Source organism: Oratosquilla oratoria, chromosome 21 (assembly GCF_046742065.1).
Source record: "Oratosquilla oratoria isolate Oo_2021 chromosome 21, ASM4674206v1, whole genome shotgun sequence".
NCBI lineage: Eukaryota > Metazoa > Arthropoda > Malacostraca > Stomatopoda > Squillidae > Oratosquilla > Oratosquilla oratoria.
Window position 1 is genome coordinate 51703375 of NC_134797.1, and position 10275 is coordinate 51713649.

General features: G+C 41.1%; 1 long non-coding RNA gene across 2 annotated transcripts in view; it reads right to left on the bottom strand.

Annotated features, from left to right (window-relative positions):
* Window positions 1-935: 935 nt before the first annotated feature.
* Window positions 936-10275, bottom strand: part of LOC143036643 (uncharacterized) — a 17175-nt gene continuing 7835 nt past the window's right edge. Inside the window, exons 3-4 of one of the 2 annotated variants that reach the window (XR_012967383.1) lie at window positions 8378-8439; window positions 936-1561 (exon numbers count right to left, since the gene is read on the bottom strand). This is a non-coding gene — a long non-coding RNA (uncharacterized LOC143036643). The remainder of the gene's footprint in view (window positions 1562-8377; window positions 8440-10275) is intronic. The other variant, XR_012967382.1, reaches the window with a different exon arrangement.

A 10275-nucleotide genomic window follows, 5' to 3' on the forward strand; every position in this document is an offset into this window, starting at 1 on the left:
ATTGACTGAGAGATTGTGTTTGAAAGTGAAATAGAGATATTGGTTGAGATTGATTAAAAGATGATTGGAAGATTGGTTGAGAGATGGAGAGATTGATTGAGAGATTGGTTGAGAGGGAGAGATTGATTGAGAGATTGGTTGAGAGGGAGAGGTCGAGGGCCACCAGGGCTCTTGTGGATTGAACTTGTATACTGCTCAGGCTAAAAGTACGGGCGCCAACAGGCGGATATGAGAGGGGAAAATTACACAAAGACAAACAAATTTAGTTGGTCGCCACAACCTCGCCCTTGGGTCCAGGTTCCCCACGTCTACCTCGCTGTGCCCTGTGGACGACTCTCTCCCTCTGGAGTAAGTTTGGGCCACATCGGTGGAGTCTCTTCGTAGCATTTTGAGTGGATATATGTTGCATTTTGAGTGGATATATGTTGGCAGGGAGTTAATGTACACTAGGAATAAGAGGGGGCCCAAGACTGAGCCCTGGGGGACCCCACTGAGGACATTTCTGGAGGAGCTGGTAAACCCTGAAACTGAGACTTGCATTGTGCGACCAAATAAAAAATCTATGATCCATGACAGCAATGGGCCGTGTACTCCCAATAGTCTCAGTTTGTCTATGACTATAGAGTGGTTGACTACGTCGAAGGGAGTTTTGCCGTTGTATGTTGTAGTCCAGAGAGGGTGCCAGTGATTTGGCACTATTCCGGCACAGTAGCTTACGTGAGGGCCTTGTCAGCGAGATATCATTACACAAAACCCTGGAATACCAGGAGATCATTTTGAACTCTCATAACTCCTTTTCTGTGAACTTTCTTAAACTATGGGACTTTCATCATTGCAAAATCCTTTTCTGGGTGGAACAAGGAAATTATGTGCATGGATAAAAAATCTACAACAGAATTTTCCATAGCGAGACAAAAGGTTATATAGAAATCACATTTTGGATGTAAAATATATATTTGATATACAAAATTGAATAGTGGAAAATGTAAATCATGACCGTATTTATAAAAATACATTTGTGTTACCTCTTTTGAAAGCTTTTGTTATACTAAATATTTGAATCCCTAAGGTTATAACAGAACTGCTTAGTTTGAATATAAAGACTAATTGATATTTTGAGATAAAAGAATTAACAGTTTAGTGCTTAATAATCTCGTCTATCTATATACCAAGAGAGGTAGCCAAGCCAAAGGCTAATTAAAATGACTGAACGAGTGGTATTGTTTATAAGCAAATACTGAAAATGAATTGTTATTAAGTATTTAGATACTTAATAGTAATTCACATTTTCAGTATTTACTTACAAACAATACCAGTCATTTGCTCATTTTAATTTTGGTATAACAGTTACATCTGAGTGGAGTCGAAGGTATATCAGTATAATAAATTCTTGGCATTATTCGAAAGTTTCCTAAGCTTCAGGCTTGTAACTGCAGTTGTTACACTTGGGCTCCTGACAACAACAACAGAGGGCAATGATGCCCGGCAAAATACCAAACGGAATCAGGAGGATACACGTGATGAAGGAGCACTTTGTGGGAGAGATCTTGATCTTCCCTTTCTGAAAAGTTGCAGAAGTACGTTAGTATTTCATCATGTAAAAACCAGTTTGTTAATCTTTAAATCCATATACATATGGACAGTTGCCATCTTACATAAGATGGCAATTGTCCAGATGTATGAAGTACATTAGTATTTCATCATGTAAAACCAGTTTGTTACTCTTTAAATCCATACATATGGATAGTTGCCATCTTACATACATATGTAAGATGGCAACTGTCCAGATGTATGAAGTACATTAGTATTTCATCATGTAAAACCAGTTTGTTACTCTTTAAATCCATACATATGGACAGTTGCCATCTTACATACAAATGTAAGATGGCAACTGTCCAGATGTATGAAGTACATTAGTATTTCATCATGTAAAACCAGTTTGTTACTCTTTAAATCCATACATATGGACAGTTGCCATCTTACATACATATGTAAGATGGCAACTGTCCATTAGTATTTCATCATGTAAAATCAGTTTGTTGTTCTTTAAACCCATACATATGGACAGTTGCCATCTTAACTTTGAAAATTATATTCGACATTCACATGCAAAGAGTTGAACCATGATGGAACCAACTGATCAGTCCATTCTCCCTAATCTCTCTTGCAGAAAGCCTATCTTCATGTAACCAGTAACAAACAGGTCCACAAGTCACTCAAGGTAGATATATCGTGTCTACGGACTGTTAGTGTGGGGTATTGTAATTTAAGGTGCTCTGTGCATCTTTGTGGCGATTGCATCTGGGGTAGTTTGAATCTGTGGCCAAGCCTATTTTGTGTCGGATTAACTAGCTCCGCCCTGCATCCTTTGCCCTAGCACTCTGAATGAAAGAGTTCATAATGTTAAACACATGCACACACTGCAAGCCGGCACTCCAACTCTGGTGGGCAAGGAGTTTGTGTGTGTGTGTGTGTGTGTGTGTGTGTGTGTGTGTGTGTGTGTGTGTGTGTGTGTGTGTGTGTGTGTGTCAATAAAAATTTGAATAGGCTTATTGAACACTTTACCCGCAATGAGAGGTCCTACAGAAGTTTTACCAACAGTAATTATCAGTTTGTCATTTTCTTTCATCTCCCTTGCATTCCCATATTTAACACAATACCGTCTATCGGTATATATATGGGGAGGTCTGAAATGGTTTATTCTGTGTCTGGGGTTTTTCCTCTTAGCCCTGGGGGTACCCGAAAATTCCGGCACTCATGAGTTCTGTGTCCGATTTTATTATGGTAAATACAGAATGGAGGGTTCCTACATTGATACTCATTGTGACCTTCGTATTTGCAATTTCTGCAAATAATCCCATAAAAACATTCTTGTGCCTTGTGTCCCCATGCATTACAATTAAAACATAGGATTCTGGTATCCCTATCCCTAGATGGACTTCTAGCATGTCGCCTATGTCCTACTTCTATTTTCTTAAACTCTCTAGAGTTCCTATATTGGCTATGTTGATTTATAGGCATTACATATGGGTTTATTGTTCTGGTCTCACTGTATCCTTGAAGAAGATAATCTACTTCTGCTAAACAGATATTTGATTTTAAATCTTTGTACAGCCTTTCTGCTGTTAAGTCATCAGAATTCTTTGCCAATAAGCTAAATGTAATCAATTTGATTACCTGTGAGATTTTCATCTTCTCACTAGATCTTTCTATCCAGTCTGAATCTTTCAAGATAGAATTCATGTCTTTTGACCATCTATCTAATCTAGCTAAGTACTCTGTGTCAATTTCACTTGTCATAACTTCCTTAATCATTTTTACCAATGATCTAATAGGATCCTGATCACATTTGGACATGAAATGTTTAAGAAAGGCTTTCTTGTAATTATCATATTGATTAATTAATTCCATTTGCTGGAAGTTAATGACAAACCTCGCCCTTCCATGCTCTGGATCTATATTCTCCTTGAGAATCTCAATCTTACGATTCTCATTTGTAATGTTTTTACTAACTATAAGTGTGTCAATGAGGTTCAGGAACTTGTTTACACCATATGTGTTAGACTCTCCTGTGAATTTTGGAATATTTGTATTTGATGTGTGAATTTCGTGTATTAACACGTTAGAATTCTGAGGGGTACTCATACTTATTACTAATACCTTGCTTTAGCCTGGCTGCTTGCGATGTCGCTTCGTGATGTCAATGTCTGGTTTGACGTCCTTCTACGGTCTTGTCATTCCTCAACGACGTTGTTCCTCCTCCATCACACACTCTGCCTTGAAGACCGCCTTGTAGATGATGATCTCCTTGAAGAATCTTGAAGAATGCTTGTTCCCAACGTAGCAGTTACTTGAAGTTGTAGATTTCTCTCGTAGTCGTAATACACTCTTGATTTTGGTTGTCTTGTTCCCGTAGACTTCATGCGCCACTTCTCTTCGGAGGTGTTTAACACCCAGTTCGTTCGTCGCACCGCTGAGCACCACTTTCACCTCCCCTTGTCACCACTGTCACTTAAATTTGACTTGTAATAACACTCGTCTCACGGCCCCTTGCCTTCTTTTTCTTGTAGTCTCACTATTTTCTAGGCCCCGTGCCTAGTTCTCTCGTCCTTTGGGTTAATAAAAGGGTGGTGAATTTTCTTTCTTCTTTCACTGTAATTTCACCTTCTGCTTACACTCGGGATCTCTTTCTCTCGTCTCTACATCGTCTCCTGATCCTCTCTCGATCCTCTCTCCACGCCCTCTGACGAGATCCCGTATCCTACGCTAAGCTACCTTCGTCTGACGTCACTAATTTTTCTAAACCAATCTCCGGTGACTTTTCAAATAAATGTCACTCCTTATGGGCGTGACTTTGAATTCATGCACCAATAGTTTTTTCCTCCTCCTCCACCTTGCACCAATCCGGAAAGCCATTCCAATGCTACTAGCAAAATTGTTTACCTCAGCATTAGTCAAACGAAGCTAACCTGCGCTTACAGAGTTTGATTACACATCGATTATAAAACAGTCACCACCGTCGGTGTGTTTACATAGACATAGCGTCACCTCATGTTTTCAAAACAACAGGCGAGCAGGCAGGCTCATTTCCATTCGTACAACTACCGGCCTCTTACAGTGTGTGTGTGTGTGTGTGTGTGTGTGTGTGTGTGTGTGTGTGTGTGTAAGGTCACAATATTACCCATAGATCAAACCATGAGCTGTAGGTTCTCATCCAGGAGGGTAACAATTGTTGGGTGTGGCGGTGAGAGCCCTCCAAAGTTCGGCCTTTTGACGTTTATGCCTGTGGCAGGGATACCGTGTGCCTGACTGGTGTGCCATTGCACTGCAGGGCATCCCAGGCCTTGCCGGACCTGTGGGTGTGATAGCGGGTAAATCGGTGGAGGTGACCAAAATGCCCCAAAATAAAAAAAATCTCAAAGGGGTACCCCATGGAATTTGGGGGGGGGGGGGGAATCCGAAGGTCAGCGATTTGGTCCAAACTTGCGCCACACGTACAGAGTGGGATAGGGTGCACATCAGCGTAGACAGCAGAATCGTGAGACCAAGGGTGTGGCCGTGAGAGCCCTCCAAAGTTGGGCCTTTTGACGTTTATGCCTGTGGCAGGGATACCGTGTGCCTGACTGGTGTGCCATTGCACTGCAGGGCATCCCAGGCCTTGCCGGACCTGTGGGTGTCATAGCGGGTAAATCGGTGGAGGTGACCAAAATGCCCCAAAATAAAAAAAATCTCAAAGGGGTACCCCATGGAATTTGGGGGGAAATCCGAAGGTCAGCGATTTGGTCCAAACTTGCGCCACAAGTACAGAGTGGGATAGGGTGCACATCAGCGTAGACAGCAGAATCGTGAGACCAAGGGTGTGGCGGTGAGAGCCCTCCAAAGTTGGGCCTTTTGACGTTTATGCCTGTGGCAGGGATACCGTGTGCCTGACTGGTGTGCCATTGCACTGCAGGGCATCCCAGGCCTTGCCGGACCTGTGGGTGTGATAGCGGGTAAATTGGTGGAGGTGACCAAAATGCCCCAAAATGCCCAAAATCTCGAAGGGGGTACCCCATGGAATTTGGGGGGAAATCCGAAGGTCAGCGATTTGGTCCAAACTTGCGCCACAAGTATAAAGTGGGATAGGGTGCCCAGGCCTTGCCGGACCTGTGGGTGTCATAGCGGGTAAATCGGTGGAGGTGACCAAAATGGCCCAAAATGCCCAAAATCTCAAAGGGGGTACCCCATGGAATTGGAGTGAAAATCCGAAGGTTCGCGATTTGGTCGAAACTTGCGCCACAAGTAGAGAGTCGGATGGGGTGCACATGAAGGTAGACATGAGAATCGTGAGACCAAAGGTGTGGCGGTGAGAGCCCTCCAAAGTTGGGGCTTTTGAGCCAGTAATGACGTTTAGGCCTGTGGCAGGGATACCGTTGGCCTGACTGGTGTGCCATTGGACTGGAGGGCATCCCAGGCCTTGCCGGACCTGTGGGTGTGATAGCGGGTAAATCGGTGGAGGTGACCAAAATGGCCCAAAATGCCCAAAATCTCAAAGGGGCCCCATGGAATTGGAGTGAAAATCCGAAGGTTCGCGATTTGATCGAAACTTGCGCCACAAGTAGAGAGTCGGATGGGGTGCACATGAAGGTAGACATGAGAATCGTGAGACCAAGGGTGTGGCGGTGAGAGCCCTCCAAATTGGGCCTTTTGGCCCATTTATGACGTTTAGGCCTGTGGAAAGCCATACCTTTGGCCTGACTGGTGTGCCATTGGACTGGAGGGCATCCCAGGCCTTACCGGACCTGTGGGTGTGATAGCGGGTAAATCAGTGGAGGTGACCAATGAGCCAAAATGGCCAAAATCTCAAAGAGGCCCCATGAAATTTGAGTGAAAATCCGAAGGTGAGCGATTTGGTCGAAACTTGCGCCACAGGTAGAGAGTCGGATAAGGTGCACAGGAAGGTAGACATGAGAGTCCTGAGACCTAGGGTGTGGCAGTGAGAGCCCTCCAAACTTGGGCCTTTTGACCCATTCATGACGTTTAGGCCTGTGGCAGCCATACCTTTGGCCTGACTGGTGTGCCATTGGACTGGAGGGCATCCCAGGCCTTGCCGGACCTGTGGGTGTGATAGCGGGTAAATCGGTGATGACCAAAATGACCCAAAATGCCATAAATCCGAAGGTGAGCGATTTGGTCGAAACTTGCGCCACAATTAGATTGTCGGATACAGTGCACATGAAGGTAGACATGAGAATCCTGAGACTAAGGGTGTGGCGGTGAGAGCCCTCCAAAGTTTGGACCTTTTGACCCATTCATGACGTTTAGGCCTGTGGCAGCCATACCGTGTGCCTGACTGGTGTGCCATTGGACTCGAGGGCATCCCAGGCCGCCCCGGACCTGTGGGTGTGATAGCGGGTAAATCGGTGGTGACCAAAATGACCTAAAATGCCAAAAATCTCAAATCTCAAATCCCCATGAAATTTGAGCGAAAATCCGAAGGTGAGCGATTTGGTCGAAACCTGCGCCACAAGTAGAGAGTCGGATGGGGTGCACATGAAGGTAGACATGGGAATCCTGAGACCAAGGGTGTGGCGGTGAGAGATGGATTGTTAGGAAATACTACCAGTGTATTTCTAGATTGCATTTTAATAGTTTCTCAGACTGCAGTGCATTACTTTAAGAAATTAGATTTGATATTCTGAAGACTAGTAGAAGCAGGATTAAAAGTAAAACTTGAAAATTGTAAGTTCTTGCAAGACAGTGTTATTTATTTAGGACATAAGATAGACAGACATGTACCTAGTATAGTGAATTCAAAGATTGACGCTGTAAAGAATTTTCCGGTTCCGATCAATGTAGACAAGGTTAGGAGCTTTTTGAGATTGACCGGATATTATAGAAAATTGATTCAACGATATGCTGACATTGCTAATCCATTAAGTTCTTTGCTGAGGAAGGATTCAAAGTTCATAGGGGGACCTGCACAGCAGCAAGCTTTTGACAAGCTGAAAGATTAACTCACGAGTTCCCCCATTCTAAGAATTCCTGATTATGGAAAAGAATTCATTCTTTGCACTGATGCGTCTGACATAGGATTAGGAGGCCTACTGATGCAAGAGAGAAATGGAACTTTGAAGCCAATCGCTTACACATCAAGACTTTGTAATAGTGCGGAGAGAAACTACTCTATAACAGAAAAAGAAACTTTAGCAGTTAATTATTCTGTAGAAAGTTTTAGGGATATGATATTAGGATATCCAATCAGAGTTTGGACTGATCATACAGCTATTCAGACCTTATTTAAGTATAAGAATCTAAGGGGCCGACTGGCTAGGTGGTTTGCAATACTTCAGTGTTATGAAGTTCAATTTGAATATATTCCGGGTAGAAAGGATGTGGCAGATGTATTTTCTAGAAACATTATTCAACCAATGACTGGGACTGGGTTGATTAATTTTGTTTGTAGTATAGAGGAATTAGTAACTATAGATGAGGAAATGCTAATAAGAGAACAGAGGGAGGATAAGACATGTGAATCATTAATCAAGTATTTGATGAACTCAAGAGGAAATCCTCCAAAACTACCAAAGGGGTATAAGATAGAGGAATTTCACCTGATTAATGGACTTTTGTATAGAAAAACAGTTGTAAGTGGTAAAGATATTTCTAGAGGGCCTGTAAATCAGATGGTAATACCCCAAACTCTTGTAAATGAGATATTGAAGTTACTTCATGATAGTGATTGTAGCTCACATCCAGGAAAGGATAAAACTTATAGACAAGCACAACTTAAATACTTTTGGCCAGGTATGAAGAAATCTATATATGATTATATAGAAAATTGCATAAATTGTGTTAGGGTGAGAGGAAATACACCAAAACCTGCTCCTATACTTACCTATCCCATTCCACAAAAACCTTGGGAAAGAGTTCACCTGGACACATTAGAGCTATCTATGTCTGAGAATGGATATAAATATGTATTTGTTGCTATTGATTATTTTTCAAGATTTTGTATTTTACAACCCATTCCAAATAAGAGAGCTGAAACTATTGCTTCAGTAATCTATGATCAGATAATCTGTAATTTCACTACACCTAAGACTCCAATTTCAGACAATGGAACTGAATCTAATAACAAAATCTTGGAAAAATTATGTAGTTTATTTAAGATCAAAAAGTCAATATCTTAGTGAATCATCCACAAAGTAATGGGGTAGTAGAAAGATTAGATATGAAAATAATTACATGTCTTAGAAGCATGATAAGTCCTCATAGTATAACTTGGGACACTTGGATTCCTTGTGTTAAGCGTACTTTGAATAATCAAATCAATGTAGCAACAGGTGATACACCTCATTTTATAATTTTTGGGGAAGACAAAACTCTTCCATATAGAATTTTGACTGTAGACCAGAAACCTGTGTATAATATAGATGATTGTATACTGAATAGAATAAATACTTTTCAAAATATTCACCAAAGAATTAGGAAACATATGCAGGAATATTCACAAGAGATGAAGAAACAACACAAAATAGCACATAAACTAGAATTGAAACTAGGAGATTTAGTCATGGTCAATCTACATTCACCCAATAATAAACTTTCACTAAGGTACACTGGTCCATATATGGGTAGTTGATTCTGCAGGTGGTAATAAATTTGCACTTAAACACTTAGACACAATGGAAGAAGTGATATGCCATTTAGACGACATAAAGAAAGTGAAATTGCAGATCAGTGACTTAATTATGAATGACAGTTTGTGATACCCTGTGTATCAATGTTGGGAAACCTGAAGAGTATAGGGAATATTATAATGTTATTCTTTGTGGGTTGAATATTAAACTTGATGTATTTTACAGATAGTATTGTTTGCCATATGTATGTACTTGGGATGGGAGACCTAAACAACTGGAACTTGGTGTCAAGCAGATACATGGAGACCTTGGATCCACTGTGGTCTGACTTGGAACCTTAAGGACCTCTCACATAAGTATTCAGATAATTTTAAAAATGAATTAAGTATGTTGAAAAATAATAATAATGAATATTGAAATGCAAGAAGAGACAGCAACAACTTTTAACTCTAAAGTAGTGAGTCTTGCAAATATGTTTGCAAATTATCTGCTTAATTACATGTATTATGTATTATTCACTATCATTTACATGAATTATTGGATACTGCTATCATCTTTGAAAAGATGATGAAACCATTGAAAACTGTGTTCTTAAGGAACCTTGCAATTTATTTTGATCTATGCCTTATAAAGTTTACATGCATGTTATTTACATTTAATCTGCTTGAATTATTTTGTGCATTTTTGAGGGTTGCTTATTTCTTTAAAATATAGTAGGTTAGCTTATTAGAATGAATTTCAAGTATATATTAGCAAGCCCTGTAAGAGGGAAATAGCTGCCGAGCCCTGTAAGAGGCCGGTAGATAGAGGTAGACATTAAAGGTAGATCAGAGTAGATCGAGAGGTAGATGGAGAACGAATGCTAATCCAGGGTCATGTACTAATGTAGGAACTAATATCTTTCATCATTTTAGGCCAATAGAAATGAGCTAGAATTTTTGCACTAGTCTTCCTAACTCCCAAATGTCCTCCTACCCCATCATGAGCAATACCCAGGGTCTCCTTTTCGTAATGGATTTGAGACCATTGTTTGGTGACGGACAGACCAAGGGTAATTTGCAGGGGAATCAGTAGGACGGAACTTCTGCATCAATATGTCTGAGCTAAGGTAATAGCAGTTACATTCAGACTTAGCTTCCTCTTCACTAATAGC